Raw genomic sequence first — 17,605 nt, 5'->3', positions numbered from 1 at the left:
CCAAAGCAGAAAACCTCATCTTTCTTCTGAAGAACAGCTGATGAATTTGAACTGCCATCCTTAGGATTAGCAGTCCAGTGCTTATCCTAAAGTACCACAGGAGGGTTCCTTACTAACAATAAGATGCACAAAACAACCAAACAAACCCGACTGTTTGAAGTGTGGTTCATTGTAACTTGAATATTATGTAGTAAGTCAGGGACTATCTGTATATATCCATATACTACTTGGACTTAAGGAGCACTAGTGGTGTAGTAAGACAGGCACTGGACTGCTAACCATGCGGTTCCACAGGAGAAAGATGAAGCTTTCTGTTCCTGTAAAGATTTACAGTCTTGGAAACCCTATACAGGGTCACTATGAGTTAGAATCGACTAGATGACTGTGGGCTGGGTACTTGGACCTACTGGAGTTTCCCAATAGATAACTCTTTTCTGCAAGCCCTTGTATGAAAAAGGAATTCTGTCCTTTGTGTTGCTTCTTTCCCTGACTCTACAAAGGACTGCCGTGCCCACTTTGCCACCTTGTTATGGTCAGGGTACCTTGTGGTCCCAATGATACTAAATCTTTTTATTCTTCTGTCACTTTAAGGGATGAGGAGGAGGGAACATAGAGAAAAATACCAATTCAAACTGTACCTTTACAAAAAAGGAAGAGAGAAGCAGAAGAGAAGGAGGAGTAAGAGGAAGAAGAAAAGGAAGAGAGAAGCAGAAGAGAAGGAGGAGTAAGAGGAAGAAGGAGTAGGAGGAGTAGGAGGAGGGAGGAGGAGGAGTAGGAGGAGTAGGAGGAGTAGGAGGAGTAGAAGGAGGAGGAGTAGGAGGAGGAGGAGGAGGAGAAGAAGAGGAATGATAATTGGTCTCTGCCCCCAGGTCCTAATGGAGTGGTGCATTTCTCAGACACTTTAAGTAGGTACCACAAATTGTGTAAGTGCCGACCAGTTGGCTGCCTGCCTAGTTCACATGACAGCCATATCTGATCGTTTTGGCAAGGGGCAGTGGGGCAGAAAGGAGCCTCCGATCCAAGGGCCAAAGAAGAGGGGAGGGAGACAAAAGTGAGGATCTTGAACATGAAAAGGAAAAAGGGCACAGGAATATGGATTCCAAAGTCTTCCCTCTGTGCTAGGGGTTGGGGACATCCTCTGTCTCTCACTAGGGAGCAGAAGTGAAGGCCATACCCCTGGGGGATGAGCTGAAGCCATTCTTTCTCCACTACTCTCATTCCAAGCCCCAGTCTTGGTGCTCAGCATGCAGAACACTGTAAAATCCACTGTCCCCACTGCCCGCTAGAACGGCTGCTTTCATCTTCTGCGGTTCAGCCTGAGCTGGAGACTCCTGCTTGTTGCAGAGAGACATGGAGGTCGACATGGGTAAAAAGGGCTCACACGAATTTCCCACCTCCTGTGCATCGGCCCCTGTTCCAGGCACAGACACAGGCTATTTGTTCTGTGTAAGCTTTACTACAACCTGAGGTCATTATTTCTATGTCCATTTTCAGACAAAGACAGCAACTCAAAGGACATGAAATGGTTCATCCTGCATTGCCAGTGGGACTTGAACTCTTGCCTTTGGTGCTTACGTGGCCATAGCTGCACAGAACTTTATCATTATGAAAGCATTGTGGAGGGAGGAGGTTGTGGTGGCTCAGTGGTAGATTCTCCTTCCCTTCTCAGAAACTTCCCGACTAAGACAGACTAGGAATAAAGGTCTAGTGATCTATTTTTGAAATCCAGCAAATGAAAACACTGTGGAGCACAGCAATTTAATTCCCATTCCAGCATGGGGATGGCACAAGACTAGGAAGTGTTTTGCTTCATTGTGCATGGGATCAACTATGAGTTGGGGCCAACCCAACGGCAGCTACCACCACCAGCAACCTGTGACTACAAGTGTAGAGAGCATACTTGTTCTCATATACAAACCTGAACTCCAGCCATCCTGTCTGTCACCCACAGTCCCTTCCTCTACCTTTCTAAATCACCTTCCAAAGTCCACTGCAAGCATCCTACTCTCTGAACAATCCCCAATCTTAAAGTTAAGAGGATCTTCTTTTTATTTCCTCAGCCCTATGTGTAGCTAGCTATTGGGAGTCCTGGTGTGGTGGCATTGTGGATTAATGTGCTAGACTGCAAGGTCAGTTTGGACTGCAGGGTCAATGGTTCAAGCTCACTAGTCACTCCTCATAAACCCTATATAGAGTCACTCTGAGTTGTAATCTACTCAACAGCACTGAACAACAACAACAACAATGTATAGCTGTTGTAAAACATACCCTAATTTTTTGGAAAATGTTACATATATATTTTTTTAATGTTTTAGCCTCTCTGAAATCAGAATGTAAACACAGAATATTGTAATAGTTTCCTTATAATGTTGTTACTAAACCAATGTTGTTATTATTGTTAAGTGCCGTTCAGTTAGTTTTGACTCATAGCACCCCTGTATAGAGTTTCTGAGAAGCAGCTGGTGCGTTTGAACCTCTGACCTTGTGGCATGTATAGTGCCATATCAGAAGTCCATTAAAACAACAGCATATCTTAAAATTGATGCATCATTAAGTTGAGGATATTTGGCCTTTTGTTCATGTAAGAATCAGTCCCCTTCATCATTAAGTGTGCTTTTAGGGCCCAAACTCATAGCCAGGCATCTTTTCACCTTTGTGTTCCAGCACTCAGCCAGGGTCAGGCACCGGGGACCTCCCATTGGATATATTTGGAAAGCAAAAAAATGTTCCAGGATTTTATTACTGAGAGAAGGGTCTTATTTAATCTTTGGATAAGTCTTGTGAGACATCTATAATTGTTCCTACTTCACAAATGAGGAAACTGAGTCACCACATGGTTTGGAGTCCTGTGAAGAGGAGGGCTTGGAATTGGATTCAGATGTGTATGCCTCCAAAACCCATGTCTTAGCCATACTTCCGCTTTCTGCTGAATGCTCAAGTATTACCAGATGGTAGAAATATGTACTAATACTAGTATACAATGCTTCCCAGGACTTGCTTTCTAGATTACTGTTGTTATGTGTCATCAAGCTGGTTCCAATTCATAGCGACCCTGTATAGGGTTTCCAAAGAGCAGCTGGTGGTTTTGATCTGCCAACCTTGTGGTTCACAGTCCAGTGTTGATCCTATAGTACCACACCAGGAGTCCTCTAGAGTACTTGGTTGTTATGTGCCGTGGAGTTGGTTCCAACTCATAGCGACCCTCTACAGGGTTTCCGAGGCTATAAATCTTTACAGGACCAAAAAGTCTCATCTTTTTCCCTTGGAACAGCTGGTAGTTTCGAACTGCTGACTGTGAGATTAGCAGCCCAACTTTTAACCACTACCTACCAGAACTCTTTTCTAGAGTACTATGCACTAGTAAATTGTATCCTTATACCCAAGGTGATCCTGAAGACCATATACTTCATAGAAGGTTGTGATGGTCATTCATTCAGGAAGCATGTACTGAATTCCTATCAGAGCAAAGACCTGCAGTATGAAATGGAACTCAATGTTAGATATTTACTGAATAAATTAAATAGTCTATACTAGCCTGGCATTGTACTAGGATGTGAAGAAAGGAAGGTGAATTAACTGCAGGTCCATGCCTCCTGGAACTCATTAGTGTTGACAACAAGTACCAGGTACACCAAATTATTTCTGCCCCACTCTCTGTAAAGTCAATTGCATAGCCATGACATCAGGTTACATCCTGATTCCTATATAGCTACTCCAAACCTAGACTTCTAGGGTACCCCCAAAGCAAAATTGTAACACTTCACTTATTTCCATTGTTGTTAAGTGCCATCAAGTCGGTTCTGACCTAGGGTGATCCTGGATAGGGTTCCTGAGGCTTTAAATTTTTGTAGGAGTAGAAAGCCTCATCTTTCTCTTGTGGAGAGACTGGTGGGCTTACTTTACAGAGCCACCACATTCCCAGTATAATAGTAATAAAAACAATCTAGGCACTTTATTAAATTATTTACCCTAACAATGACACAGAGAGGATCATTACTATTCTTTATACAGATGAGGGCACCACTATGGTGACTTGCCTATGTCTGTGTTGCTAGAAACTCTATCACCAGTCTTTTAAATACTGGCATACTGGCATGGCCATCCATGGCAGACATGTTTCAGCAGAGCTTCTAGACTGAGATAGAAAAAGAAGAAGAGGCAATGGTTAGCTACTGAGAAGCTTCTAAGTAGCAGTGGAACACTGTCTGATATAGTGTTGAAAGATAAGCCCCTCAGGTGGGAAGACACTCAAAATGTGACGGGGGAAGAGCTACCTCCTGAAAGTTGTAGTTGTTATTAAGTGCTGTTGAGTCTGTTTTGACTCATAGAGACCCTGTGTAGAGTTTCCAAGGAGCGGCTAGTAAGTTTGACTGCTAACCTTGCTGTTGAAACTGACCTTGCGGTCCAGCGCTTGTCCTACAACACTACACCAGGACTCCCTTCAAAGTAGAGTTGACATCAATGACATGGCTGGAGTTAAGCTTTCAGGAACTTTGTTTGCTCATAGGTCACAAATCATAATGGGGACAAACAGCTGTAAACATCCATTGATAATCAGAACTTGGAATGTAAAAAGAATGAATCTAGAAAAAAATGGAAGTTGTCAAAAATGAAACGAAACACATAAAAACCAATATCCTAGACATTAGTAGGCCAAAATGGCATGGTATTGCCCATTTTGAATCTAACAAGCCTATGATTTACTATGCAAGGAATGACAAGCTGAAGAGACAGTGTGCCGCTTTCATCATCAAAGAGAACATTTCAACTTCTATCCTAAAGTACAATGCTGTCTATCATAGGATAATACCCAAAAGAAAACTATGAAAACCAGTTAATATCACTATTATTCTAATTTAAGCACCAACCACTAAAGTCGGTGGTGATGAAATTGAAGAATTCTGCCAACTTCTTCAGTCTGAAATTGATCAAACATGTATCAAGATACATTGATAATTACAAGTGATTGGAATAAAAAGGTTAGAAACAAAGAAGAAAGAACTGCAGGTTGAAAATATTGCCTTAATGATAGAAATGATGCTGGAGATCACATGGGAGAATTTTGCAAGACTAATGACTTATTCATTACAAATACCTTTTATAAATAGCATAAAAGGTGATTATACACATGGAATTCACCAGATGGAATACACAGGAATCAAATTAACTACATCTGTGTGAAGAAATGGTGGAAAAGCTCAATATCATCAGTTAAAACAAGGTCAGGGGCAGACTGGAGGAACACACCATCAATTGCTCATATGCAAATTGTAAAACCCATGTGGAGACCATGTCTGAGTTCCTTTGACTCTACAATATGGAAAGAGAACCAAACTCAAAATTAGCCTAAGGCAGATTCCTATGAAGTGGAGGTCAGATGTGCTTCCACCCTACTTCCCTCTTTACCTTCACCAACCATCCCTCCCACAGCACTCTCTGCTTCACAACTGGGTTCGATAATCCATTGCAATGACCACACAGAACTCATAACAATACTCATGATTATGGGATTTATTAGGGAAGTGAACAGGGTACAATTCAGGATCAAAATACAACTCAGGATGCAGCAGTTCTCCTGTCAGGAACTCATTTTCTCTGCTGTACTTCAGACTAACCTCACTCTTGTCTCTGGCTTCTCAGCCATGTGGCCCCATGGCCTCTGCACTAGTCCATGGGCCTAAGCCAACAACTGCTCTGTCTCTCCATGCCACTGTCTCTGCCATCACCTCTGCTGTCACCGCTTTTCTAGGTACGGATCTCACATTTCACTCATTCACTCCTGCTTCTGAGAGGGCTCCTTTGAAACTTAGCAGGAGGGCAAAAGCAACCAATCCCAGTCTTAGAATCCTGTGTATTTTATTTACATGGTCCCAATCACTTGGTGGGAACTAAGACATTGGATGTTCTTGTTGCTGTTAATTGCCATTGAGTCAGTTCTAACTCATAATGACCCTGTGTAAGGTTTCTGAGGAGCAGCTGCTGAGTTTGAACCAAACTTGTGGTTCAAACCTACTTTTCAGTCCAGCAAGTTAACCTGCAGTGCCACACCAGGACTCCAAGACATTGGATAGAAAAGTCACATCAAGTAAATTCAAAGAACTTCACAAGTTGAGGCTGAAGATTATTAAAATTAATTGAAGCAACTCCAAAAAGGCAGTATATGACCTTGAGCATTTTTGTTGTTATTAAATGTCATTGAGTCAGTTCTGACTCATAGCAACTCTTCATAGGGTTTCCAAGGAGTAGCTGGTGGATTTGAAACACTAATCTTGTCTTTAGCAGTCCAGAGCTTGTTATACAGTGCCATACCAGGACTCCACTGAATTTAGAGACCATCTCAAGAATAGATTTGATGTATTCAACTCTAATGGCAGAAGAGTTGTGGGATGACATCAAGAATATCATATTGGAAGAAAGCAAGAAATCATTAAAAAGACAGAAAACAAAGAAAAGAACAAAATGAACATCAAAAAAGTCTCTTAAACTTATCTTGAACATGGAGAAGCTAAAGTGACTGGAAGATACGATGAAGTAAAAGACCTTAACAGAAAAATTCAAAGGAAAGCTCAAAAAGACAAAGTCAAATATTAGAATGAAATATTCTATGAAAAGGAAGAACATGCCCCATGTTTTGCAAACTGAAAGAACTGAAGAAAAAGTTCAAGCCTCAACTCACAATATTGAAGGAGTCTGTGGGCAAAATATTTATCCAGATATGATCCAGAAAACATCAAAATAATATGGAAAGTATACACAGAATCACTCTACCAAAAAGAATTGGTCAATGTTCAATCATTTCAAAAGGTAGCATATGATGAAGAACTGATGACATTGAAGAAAGAAGTCCAAATTGCACTGAAAGCATTGATGAAAAAAAAAAAAAAAAAAAGGCTCCAGGAATTAATGGAACACAAATTGAAAGGTTTCAATAGACATTTTAATATTAGAGGCACTCACTTGTCAATGTGAAGAAATTTGGAAGACAACTACCTGGCTAGCAAATATGAAGAGACCCATGTTTGTGCCCATTCCAAAGAAAGGTGATGCAACAGAATTCAAAAAGACATCACAAATATCACCTGCAAATAAAATGTTGCTGAAGATAATTCAAAAACGAATGCAGTAGTACATCGACAGGAAACTGCCAGAAATTCAAACCAGACTCAGAAGAGAACAAGAAACAAGAAACTTCATTGCTGATGTCAGATAAATCTTGGCTAAAGAAAGATGTATACTTGTGCTGCATTGACTTTGCAAAGACTTTTAACTGTGTGGATCATGAGAAACTATGAATAACATTTCAAAGAATGTGAATTCCAGAATATTTGATTGTATTCATGAGGAACCTATACATAGACCAGGAGGCAGTCATTAGAATAGAACAAAGGCATACCTAATGGTTTAAAATCAGGAAAGGTGTGCACCATGGTTATAGCCTTTCACCATACTTTTTCAAAGTGTTGTTGTTGTTGTTGTTAAGTGCCATCGAGTCGGTTCCGACCCATAGCGACCCTGTATAGGGTTTCCGAGGGTGTAAATCTTTACGGGAGTAGAAAGCCTCATCTTTCTCCCGCGGAGCGGCTGGTAGTTTCGAACCACTGACCTTAAGGTTCGCAGCCCGATTCGTAACCACTACGCTACCAGAGCAAAGTGTATGCTGAGCAAATAATTCTAGAAACTGGATTATTTGAAGAAGAACATGACATCAAGAATGGGGGAAGACTCATTAAAAACCAGTGATATGCAGATGACATAACCTTGCTTGCTGTAAGTGAAATGGACTTGAAATACTTACTAACAAAGATCGAGACTACTACAGCTTTCTATATGGATTGCACCTCAATGTCAAGAAAACAAAATATCTCACAACTGTACAAATAAATAACATCATGATAAGTGGAGAAAAGATTTGTTAAAGACTTCAATTTGCTAATATACACAATCAATACTCACGGAAGTAACAGTCAAGAAATCAAATGACATACTGCATAAGGCAAATCTACCGCAAAACTCCTTTTTAAAATGTTCAAAAGCAAGGATGTCACTTTGAGGACTTAGATACACCTGACCCAAGCCAGGATATTTTCGATTGCCTTATATGCATGTAAAAGTTGAACAATGAATAAAGAAGATGAGTGCATTTGAATTATTGCATTGGTGAAGATTACTGAAAGTGCCTTGGACTACAAGAAGTACAAAAATATCTGTCTTGAAAGAAGTCCAGCCAGAATGTCCCTTAGAAGTGAGGATGGTGAGAGTTCGTCTTTCGTACTTAGGACATATAATCAGGATGAACCAGTCCCTGGAGAAGGACATGCTGCTTGGAAGAGTAGTAAGATGAACTGACACCATGGCAACAGAATGGACTCAAACATAACAACTGTGAGGATGGCAGAGATCTGGCAGTGTTTCATTCTGTTGTGCATACGGTCGATATGAGGCTGAACCGACTCAATGGCACCTAACAACAATATACAGGTGAGCAAGTGAAGGCAAGAGAAGTTAAGTAATTTGCATCAGGTCACACAACTAGGAAGTGATAGAGCCAAATGAACTTACCCAGTCTGAGTATATTTGTCCATGGCATGGAGAAAGGAAGCGATAACTCTCTGTCGTGGATTGAATTGTGTCCCCACAAAATATGTGTCAGCTTGGCTGAGACATGATTCTCAATGGTTTGGCAGTTATGGGATGATCCCCCATGATGTGATCTGGTGCAATACACTAATAAGAGGATTGATGTTGTTGTTGTTAAATACCATCGAGTCATTTCTCACCCATAGCGAGGAGTAGCTGGTGACTTGAACCACCAACCTGGCAATTGAAAAGGCTTTACAGTCTAGTGCATTTACCCACAGCACCACACCAGGACTCCACTAAAATGATTAAGAGTAGTTTAATCCCATCAGGGCCTAGATCCAGTGTAAGAGAGATTCCCAGGGGTGCGGCATTCAACATCTTTTATCTTATAAGACATCAACTTAGATAGAAGTGAGTAGACAAGGGGGGACCAACTAACACTAAGAAAGAAGAACCAGGAAAGGAGTGCATCCTTTGTACCTGAGTCCCTGCATTGTGAAGCTCCTACATACAGGGAACAACTGATGTCAGGACACATGGAGCTCGTTAAGGAATGCCGGATCTACAGATGTTGAAAAGAGAGACAAGGACCTTTTTCCAGAGCTGGTACTCTGGATTTAGACTTCTAGTCTCTCAAACTGAAAGGATACATTTCTGTTTGTTAAGATCATCCACTTGTAGTATTTCTGTTAGAGAAGCACTAAAACATTCCATTAACAAAGATACTAGGATTCAACATGGATTTCTTGCTTTTGTTTATGTATTCAACCATGTGCACTGACAATGTGGTTTTACAGCAGCTACAAGCAAAACATTGAGCAGTCAGCTATATCTCACTAGACAAAATGAAGAGTGTTTTGAATCCTTGGTCTGCCTAATGCAGATCGAAAGCTCCAACAGAACACTGCTTGGCTGAACCTGGGACCAGGCCTGCAGGGCAAACAGGAAGCTTTGTTTAGAACTGATGGCTCATTGGTTTGAAAGTGGGCCAGCACTCCTCCATATTTCATATATATTTTAATTTCTTAGTATTCTTTGGCACCGTACTATTTCATTAAGGGGACTTTGCCATATTTTCAAATGATCCAGTAAGGCATGTATAAGGGGCATTGTACTGAATAGGAGGAATCTGGGTATTTCACATATGATCCTTCCCACCTAGCCAGAGCCTTGGGGAGCAGAACAGGTATGTCAAGGTTCCTGCCCCTCAGGAGAATGGAAATAAACATACCAATGCATGACATGGGGCCCACCGAGGAAAAAAGAGGCAAAGCCCTGTTGACCAAAGCAATCCCTGAACAAATGAATGAGTGAGAAAATATAATATGTAGTTTTGCCCATGTTGTATAAGTCAGCCAGAGACTAACAAAATAAGACTATGGCCATGTCTAGATTTCAGAGTAAAATACAAAGATTAATTTGATGACTAAGGTACACTTGACCCAAGCCATGGTTTCTGTAATTATCCCATAAGAATTCAAAAGCTGGACAATGAAAAAAGAAGACCAAATAATTGATGCATTTGAATTGTGATGTTGGCAAACAATATTGAATATACAGTGCACTGCCAGAAGAGCAAACATATTAATCTTAGAAAAAACACAGCCAGAATGCTTTTTTTAAAGGCTAAGTTGGTAAGACTTTGCCTTGCCTACTTTGGGCATGTCATCAAGAAAGGCCAATTGCTAGAAAAAAGCATCTTGCTTAGCAGAGTAGAGAGAGGGCCTGCAAAAATGAGGGAAATCCTCAATAAGACATATTGACACATGATGTGCTCACACATACCAACATCATGAAGATGGAGCAAGCCCAACAATGCTTTGTTCTGTTATACATAGGTCTAATTAGATTTGGGGTCACCTTGACAGCAACTAACAACATCAAACTTCAGAGCAAGAGTTTAGCAATGGATTTAAATATCCTGGGTCCTAGAGTCATATCAACTTGAATTGGAAGATAGGACTTTGTTTCTCTTGAAAGAACTTGGGAAAATTCCTGAATCCTTGAGAGCCTTAGGTGGTCCACTTGTGTAAGGGAATGATGCTCACAGCTCCTTGCCTCTGAGATTTATCCTGAGGATTATGGTGAATGCAAAGCAGTGAACCCAAGGCCCAGCTCACAGTGAGCCCTCAGTAAACATGAATAATTATTACATTCTTACTGACTTATTGCTTTATATTACCCCATAGTTAATCATTGTTCAAGAAACTGTAGGTCTAAAAGGAAAAGTACTATTCTTGACTGGGCATTATGAGTCATCTTTTTTCTAGGTCTAATGGACACAAGGTCAATTTGGTGCCCAGAACTGCTTCCCACTCAGTTACTACCAAACAAACCAACCCACTGCTGCCAAGTCAATTCCAGATCATAATGACCCTATAGGACAGACCCTTAGTGTTTCCACCTTGTAAATCGTATAGAAGCAACTGCCACATCTTTCCCCTACAGAGCAGCTGGTGGGTTCAAACCACCAACCTGTCAGTTAACCCACTGTTCCACCACGACTCACTCAGTTACTACTCTGGCTAAACATCCTTTATAGACTCACCAGCTTCCATGATCAGTTTCCATATCTGTGTCCCCTACTTCAGGTGAGTTGCTTGAAGGCAGGGCTGTGTCTTCCTTATACGCTCATTCCCAGCACTTGCAAAGAAGGAGCCCAGGTAGAATAATGGACTACTAACCACAGGATCAATAATTCAAATCCACCATCCACTTCAGTGAAAAAAAAAAAATAATGCTTTCTGCTCCCGTGAAGATTTACAACCTCGAAAACACTAACTGACTCAGTGGCACTTAGCAGCAACAATTGCTCATGAAAGGAGCCCTAGTAATGTAGTTGGTTACCTGTTTCAATCCACCAGCCACTGTCAGGAAAAAGAAAAGGCTTTGTGCTCCCTTAAAGATTTACAACCTTGGAAACACTATACAGGATCACTGTGAGTCAGAATCAACTACACAGAACACGAGCAGTAGCAGCAGTATTTGGCACAGGCTGTGGTACATACTAGGGGGCACTGTGGTAAGACTTTGTCCATACACCCAGAACCCCTTTCCCTCCCCAAACCACTCATTCCTCCTCTGTCAACACCACATCAAAATCAGACAGAATAAAAAGGAATCAAATGAAACAAAATAAAAGTATTAAAATCGAAGCGGCTCTCTTTCTTTCCCTGATGGCAGCCTTTGTTTTTGATGATGATAAAAAGTCTCTCAGAGAAGAAAGCTAAATGCTATTTAGGAAAAAGTTCATTGGAATTTTCTTGTTACCCATATAAATTATTTGCCATCAGTTCCAACTCATCATGACTCCCTATGTATCAGAGAAGACCTATAAAAATCATAACTGATTTTTCTGAAGTGGATTGCCAAGTCTTTCCTCTAGGTGCCTCTGAGTGAACTCAAACCTCCAATCTGCTTAATGACATTAAAGTACTTTCACTGCACCACCCAGAAACTCCAAATTGTTGCTGTTGTTATTGTTTCTGTTAGGTGCCATTGAGTTACGTTTGAGCCCATTGTGGCAACTATGGTACCAATCCATCTTTTTTGGAGTCTTCCTCTTTTTTGTTGACCCTATGCTTTATTAAACATGATGTCCTTCTCCAGGGACTGGTCTGTCCTGACAACATGTCCAAAGAATGAATGACAGATGAAGCCTACCCATCATCCCTTCTAAGGATCATCCTGGCTGTACTTCCTCCAAGACAAGATTTGTTTGTTCTTCTGGCAGTCCCCTTACTTTCAGTATTCTTCACCAACACCATAATTCAAATGCATTGATTCTTCTAAGGTCTTCCTTATTCACTGTCAACCTGCACATGCATATGAGGCTATTGAAAATATCATGGCTTGGGTCAGGCACACCTTAGTCCTCAAACTGACATCTTTGCTCTTGAACACATTAAAGAGATCTTGTGCAGCAGATTTACCTAATGCAATATGTCATTTGGTTTCTTGACTGCTGCTTCCATGAGTGTTGATTGTGGATTCAAGCAAGATGAAGTCTTTGACAACTTCAATCTTTTCTCCATTTATCATGATGGTATTTACTGGACCATTGATGAGGATTTTCTTTCTTTCTTTTTTTCATTGCAGTGCATTCCATACTGAAGGCTGTGGTCTTTGATCTTCATCGGTAAGTAGTTCAAGTCCTCTTGGCTTTAAGCCAGCAAGGCTGTGTCATTTGCATATCACGTTTTGCAGTCATTCCAGAATTAAACCCTCTTCCTTGGTGGGAAATTATAAAGAAAGTAGTTCTCTGTATGTTAGAGGTAGGGTCATGTCACTGTCCATGACTCAACAGAGCAGAGAGAGAAGAGGGAAGTTGATCCTGAGATGAAACTCAGAATCCTTTTCCATTCCTTCCCCTCCACAGCGACTCTTCAGCAACTTTTCAGTGAGACATCCAGCTCCACACTTGATTTAGCATTCATTTGTCATAAGACTCAACAATAGCATAATTAAAAGATTGAAACATGGGTTCCTCAGCAGGGAGAGAGCAATTATTTATTGAGTGATGACTTTTGATAATGAAGCAACACAAGTGTGCTTTTCTTGTGTGAGAGCCTGCCATTAATATATGTTGATATCAAAATAGAGATTTTCTCTAATGACTGCACTGTTTTGGTTTTGTTGTTTCCTTTCTTCAGGGTAAGATGCAATTTGCATTTTCTCTGCTTGAGACTCCATGTACCAGGGTCCTGTCTTACCCTTTCCCATCCCCTTTCTACAGACAGAGAGTCAAATGGCCAGAACTTGGCCAGGAGCTACATGTCTCCACACTTGCTTCCACCTGGACCTTACCACTCTTCCCAATGGACATGGACTTGTGACTGTATCTAACTGGAGACTTTCTGAGAGGACAAGGTGTGTGCTCTTCCAGGAAGTTCCACAGGGACTTAGGGAAAAGGTTAGCATGAAGGGGATTGGTGATTGCTGAGCATCTCCTCTATGCCAAACACTGTACTGAGTCACCATTGTACTAACTCATTTGGTCCTCATGGCATACTGTGATGCAGACATTCAACTATTTGACTCTGACTCGAGGCAACCACAAACTTGTAAGAGTAGAATTCTATAGGGTTTCAATGGCTGATTTTTCAGTAGTAGATTGTCAGACCTTTCCTCTGATGTACCTCTGGGTGGATTCAAGTTTCCAACCTTTTGTCTCACAGCCAAGCACGTTAACAGTTTATACCACACAGAAACTCTGATGTAGGGATTAGTATCACTATTTTATACTAGGAAAGTGAGGCTCAAAAAGTTAAAGAAACTCAGAGCACAAACTACACAATGAATACATAGAAAAGTTAAGATTTGAACCTAGGTCTGTTTGGTTCCAAAGCCCCAAAATTTTCTTTAATTTTAATCAACCTCCCCAAAATAGTAAAAGAACTCTAAGGAGCCCAGGTTGAACTGATTAGGATGTTGTTCCATCTCAATGAATGGGGAGACTCTTCTCCTTGTTCTTGATTGGGTCCTAGTTAAAAGTCTGTTGACTTTATTGCTTTAATTTGTGTCCCAGCCAGGAAAAGTAGCTCATGTTGACTTTATAAAATCCTCTGTTCTAGGTCATGATGACCCCATTGCTCACTTGCTCTTGGGGTGTAGTCTCTACCAGTGAGTCAAGGTCAAGCAATGACCTGGAGCTGGGCTGAACAGTAGGCTGATTTTCCCAAAAAGTGGCCAGACCAGGGCTTTAGGCTTCTCAAAGGGCTGTCTCCTTTGCATTGTAAAGGTACTGGCCAAATAGCACATATCAGTACAGGCTTTCTGCTGATCTCAGTCCTCCAGCCCCACCACCTTTATCAGTCAATTCATCCAGTCTTCATATGGGTCCTTTGAGGGGAGATTACAAAAACAAAACAATTTCTGCCTCAGTCAAATCTGAGCATAGCAACCCTGTGTTACAGAGTAGAACTGCCCCCTAGTTGCTATATCCTTTACAGAAGCAGATTGCCACGTCTTTCACCCACAGAGTGTTGGTGGGTTTCATTATTTGTTGTTGTTGCTAGGTGCCATCCAGCTGGTTCTGACTCACAATGACCCTATGCACAATGTAATTAATTATACATTACCAGGTTCTGCACCATCATCAAAATTGTTACACTTGAGCCCATTGCTGCAGCCACTGTTCCAATCCATCTGATTGGGGGTCTTTGACTTTTTAGCAGAACCTCCACTTTACCAAGCATGATGTCCTTCTCCAGGGACTGGTCCCTCCTGGTAACATTCCCCAGGTATGAGAGAACAAATCTTGCCATCCTTGCTTCTAAGGAGTTTTCTTGCTATACTTCTTCCAAGACAGATTTGTTTGTTCTTCTGGCAGTCCATGATATGTTTAGTATTCTTCACTAACACCCAAACTCAAATGCTTCTATGGTCTTTCTATTCATTGTCCAACTTTTACATGCATATGAGGTGACTGAAAATATCATGGCTTGGGTAAGACACACCTTAGTCCTCAAACGGATTTCTTTATTCTTTGACACTTTTAAAGAAGTCTTGTGCAGCCTAATGCAATACATCATTTAAGTTGTTGACTGTTGCTTCAATGAATGTTGATGGTGGATCCAAGCAAAATGAAGTCTTTGACAACTTCAATCTTTTCTCCATTTATCATGTTGTTATTTATTGGTCCAATGGTGAGATTATCTACTTTCCCTACATTGAGGAACAATCCATACTGAAGGCTGTAAAATTTGATCTTCATCATTAAGTCCTTTTCACATCAGCATGCAAGATTAGATCATCTGTATATCTCAGGTTATTAATGAGTTTTGTTCCTGTCATGTTTTCTTCATATAATCCAGCTTCTTATATTATTTGCTAAGTACACAGATTGGATAAGTATGGTGAAAGGATACAAACCTGGCACAAACATTTCTGATTTTAAACCATTCATTATCCCCTTGTTTTGTTCAAATGACTGCCTCTTGGTCTATGTACAGAATCCTCATGAGCACAATTAAGTGTTCTGGAATACCCATTCTTCACAGTGTTATCCGTCTTGTCGTGATCAACACAGTCGAAAGTCTTTGCATAGCCAATAAAGCACAAATAAATATCTTTCTGGTATTCTCTGTTTACCGCCAAGATCCATCTCACATCAGCAGTGGTATCCCTAATACGCTGCTCTCTTTTGAATCCAGCTTGAATTCCTGTCAATTCCCTGTCCATGTACTCTTGCAACAGTTTTTCAATTATCTGCAGCAAAATTTTACTTGCATGTGATATTAATGAGAGTGTTAGATGATTTCTGAATCCATTGTGTTACCTCTCTTTGGAATGGGCACAAATGTGAATCTCTTCCAATCGGCTGGCCAGCTGTCTTCCAATTTTCTTAAAATAGGGTAGTGAGCACCTGCAGTGCTACATAAGTTTGTTAAAAAAAAAAAAAAAAATTCTATTTGTATTCCACCAATTTCTAGAGCCTTGTTTTCTTCAATGCCTTTAGTGCATCTTGAACTTCTTTCAGCACCATTGGTTCTTGATAATAGGTTACTTCTTGAAATGGTTGAACGTCAACCATTTCTTTTTGGTACAGTGACTCTGTGTATACCTTCTTTTGATGCTTTTTACATCATTCAATATTTTGCCCATTGTTGTTGTTAAGTACCGTGGAGTTGGTTCCGACTCATAGTGACCCTGCAAAAGGTTTCTGAGGCTGCAAATCTTTATGGGAACAGAAAACCTCATCTTTCTCCTGCGAAACAGCTGGTTGTTTCGAACTTCCGACCTTGAGGTTAGCAGCCAGATTCGTAACCACTACACTACCAGAGCTCTATTTTGCCCCTAGAATCCTTCAATATTGCAAGTTGAGGCTGGAATTTTTTCTTTAGTTCTTTCACCTTAAGAAATGCTGAACATGTTCTTCCCTTTTGGTTTTCTAACTCCAGGTTGTTGCACAATTCAATATAATACTTTATTGTGACTTCTTGAGCTATCCTTTGAAATTTTCTGTTCAACTCTTTTACTTCCTCGTTTCTTCCAGTTGTTTTAGCATCTCTGTGACGCTAAAAGAACAAGTGTCAGAATCTCTTCTGACATACAATTTGGTCTTTTCTTTCTTTCCTGTCTTTTTATTGACCTCTTGCTTTCTTCTTGTATGATGTCTTTCCACAGCTTTTCAAGTCTCAGTAATTAGTGTAAAATGCATGAAATATGTTCTTGATATGATTTCTAAATTAAGGTGGAATATGTTCAACGTCATATTTTGGCTCTCATTGACTTGTTTTAATTTTCTTCAGTTTCAGCCTGAATTTGCACATGGGTAATTGATGGTCTGTTCCACATTCTGCCAATGGGTTTTGTGGATTATCATATTGAGCTTCATACATCCTACAGATATAGCCTATTTTATTCCTGTGTATTCCATCTGGTGAGTTCCATGACTATAGTTGTCTTTTATGTGGGTTAAAAAAATGTAGTTGCAATGAAGAATTCATTGGTCTTGCAAAATTCTATAATGAAATCTCTAGCATCATGTCTATCACGAAGAACATATAGTTCAACTACTGATCCTTCCTCTTTGTTTCCACGTTTGATTGCTTTCAGACTGAAGAAGTTGGAAGAATTCTTCAACTGAGTCCATCAATGCTGCCACCTGGACAATCCATCTCGTTGGGGGGTCTTCCTCTTTTTCTCTGACCCTCTACCCAACCGAACATGATAACCTCCAGTGATGGGTCCCTCCTGACAATATGTCCGAAGTATGAGAGACGAAGTTTGGCCATCCTGGAACACTCTGGCTGCACTTCTTCCAACACAGATCTGTTGGTTCTTTTGGCAGCCCACGGCACTTTCATTATTCTTTTCCAACACCATAATTCAAATGTGTCAATTCTCATATGGTCTTCCTTATTCACTGTCCATGCATATGAGGTTATTGAAACACCATGGCTTGGGTCAGGATTACCTTAGTCCTCAAACTGATATCTTTGCTCTTCAACAGTTTAAAAAGCTCTTGTGCAGCAGATTTGCCTAATGCAATACGCCATTTGATTTCTTCACTGCTGCTTCC

Source organism: Chrysochloris asiatica, unplaced genomic scaffold (assembly GCF_000296735.1).
Source record: "Chrysochloris asiatica unplaced genomic scaffold, ChrAsi1.0 scaffold00071, whole genome shotgun sequence".
Taxonomy (NCBI): Eukaryota; Metazoa; Chordata; class Mammalia; order Afrosoricida; family Chrysochloridae; genus Chrysochloris; species Chrysochloris asiatica.
Note: the sequence above shows the minus strand (reverse complement) of the source record.